Here is a 2,500-nt window from a genome sequence, read left to right as displayed (position 1 = left end):
TCGAATGCCTTAGATACGTCGATCGATGCCACAAAGACAGAGCGGCAGGAGCGAACTGCGTCGGTGAGAGCAGTGTCCAAGATGAAGGTATTTTCCAACATCCCATCCCGAGGGATGAATGCCCGCTGACGTTCGTCCACAGCACAAGCGCGCATCAGGCGTGACGCGAGAACCTTGTGAAAGGTCCGCGCCAACACCGAGCAGACCGTAACGGGGCGAAAGTCAGCGGGGGATGTTGGTGCAGCCGTTTTCGGGAGAAGGGACGTCCGCGCGCGAAGCAGGCGTTCCGGAAGGGCGCGGGCCAGAAGGAAGAGATTCATCACTTTCACCAGGACTTCGTGCGGCAGACGCCGCAACTCCGCTGGGGTAAGGCCGTCCGGCCCGGCTGCTGATCCCCTGGGCGGCAACGCGGCGGCGACCTCCTCATGTGTGACCGGCCCCCATATGCACTCGAGAGCGACGGGCTCTGAGTGCGGGAGGAGGCGGTCACGAATGAAGCCCGCGGTGGAGATGGGCTTCTTGGTGAAGAGGTCCGCCCAGAAGTCCAGCAGACCAGGGATGGCAGGTGGCGGCTGGAGCAGGGTGCCATCCAAGAGGCCGCGCACGCAACGCGCACGCGACCGTCGGAAGGCATCCTGCGTTCTCGCGTACTCCCAGCGGCGCCGCTTGCGCTTCTGCGTTGGCGGCGCGGCAGGCGGCCGCTTCGATGGTTGGCGCGGCCGCTGTGTCCTGGTGATTGATCTCTCCCCTCTGGACCCGACCGACGCAAGGGCATCCGGGAGCATGCCCAGGATGACATCGGGCGGCGTGCCCCGCCCCAGACCGATGACACGATCCAGGGCAGAGAAACGCTGGGCGGAAGCGGGTAGCCCCGCCAGATGCTCCCAGATGGCGGCGTCAGTCGGCCCCTCCGGCGGCGGCCCGGTGGTGTCGGCCGCGAAGTCCTCGGCTGCGTCGACGGGCGGCGCAGCGGCCTCGCCCGCGTCAGGCAGCGGGCTCGCCGCTCCCCGGCGGGACGCCGGCTCTTCCCCCCGACCGATCTCAAGCGCCTCCATGAATTGGCGGACAAGCTGCTTGTGGGCAGCTTGCCGCCGTCGGCACTTGATTGCCTCAAGCGTTCGGTCGGGGAACATCCTGATGAGCTCTTGATTTACAAAGAAGAACCGGGCGTCCCTCTCGAGGAACAGTTCGGCCTCTGCCTTGGCGAGCGACAGGACTTCTTCCTCCGTCCACCTCGCGCGATGCCTCTCCGTGACGATCTCCGCGTTGGCGGCCGCAAGATGTTGGCGGCGGCGATGGACCCCGAGACCGTTCTTGGTTGTAAAGCTGCGGTGGCACTCACTACAGGTATACATAGCTGCAAAAGTTACAAGATTTTCGGCACGGCCGGTTGGCCGGCTAGGTGCTGGGGGAGTTGGGGTGGCACCTTCAGCGGAAGGGCCACCACTTATTCTCTGCTTACTGCCCCCAACTAAAAAAGGGATAGTGCGAGGGGGGGCTGGTAACCCCCCCAAGCCCCTGGTGCGGTCTTCCACTCTGCGAAATCAGCGGGCCCACGAGAAGGGGAGAAGACCGCAGGAGAGGAGAGGCTAAGAGGGCTAGGCCCATGTATTGCGCATCACTCTCCCTGTAACTATAACCCAAGGAAGGCACCTCGCAGCAGCAGCACGACTACATCAAGACCGCACTTCGAGAAGCCAAGTCCGGATGCAGCCACACCGCAGCCACTTGGCCACCTTAAGAGAGTCATAGTTACTCCCGCCGTTTACCCGCGCTTGCTTGAATTTCTTCACGTTGACATTCAGAGCACTGGGCAGAAATCACATTGCGTCAACACCCGCTAGGGCCATCGCAATGCTTTGTTTTAATTAGACAGTCGGATTCCCCCAGTCCGTGCCAGTTCTGAGTTGATCGTTGAATGGCGGCCGAAGAGAATCCGCGCACCCGCGCGCCCCCGGAGGAGCACGCTAAGGCGGACGCGGCCTCGCAGCAAGGAAGATCCGTGGGAGGCCAAGGCACGGGACCGAGCTCGGATCCTGCACGCAGGTTGAAGCACCGGGGCGCGAACGCCGCGCAGGCGCGCGCATCCTGCACCGCCGGCCAGCACGAGGCCAACCAACGGCGAGAGCAGACCACGCCCGCGCTAAACGCCCGCACTTACCGGCACCCCTACGGCACTCACCTCGCCCAGGCCCGGCACGTTAGCGCTGACCCACTTCCCGACCAAGCCCGACACGCCCCGATCCTCAGAGCCAATCCTTATCCCGAAGTTACGGATCCAATTTGCCGACTTCCCTTACCTACATTATTCTATCGACTAGAGGCTCTTCACCTTGGAGACCTGCTGCGGATATGGGTACGAACCGGCGCGACACCTCCACGTGGCCCTCTCCCGGATTTTCAAGGTCCGAGGGGAAGATCGGGACACCGCCGCAACTGCGGTGCTCTTCGCGTTCCAAACCCTATCTCCCTGCTAGAGGATTCCAGGGAACTCGAACGC

The 2,500-nt window shown here is 63.3% G+C and overlaps 1 pseudogene; it reads right to left on the bottom strand.

The window, feature by feature from the left end:
* Positions 1–2,500, bottom strand: part of LOC124585902 — a 7,958-nt pseudogene that overhangs the window by 3,338 nt on the left and 2,120 nt on the right.

The sequence above is a fragment of the Schistocerca americana genome, unplaced genomic scaffold (genome assembly GCF_021461395.2).
Source record: "Schistocerca americana isolate TAMUIC-IGC-003095 unplaced genomic scaffold, iqSchAmer2.1 HiC_scaffold_513, whole genome shotgun sequence".
Taxonomy (NCBI): Eukaryota; Metazoa; Arthropoda; class Insecta; order Orthoptera; family Acrididae; genus Schistocerca; species Schistocerca americana.
Note: the sequence above shows the minus strand (reverse complement) of the source record. Positions and strands in the feature narration are given on the sequence as shown.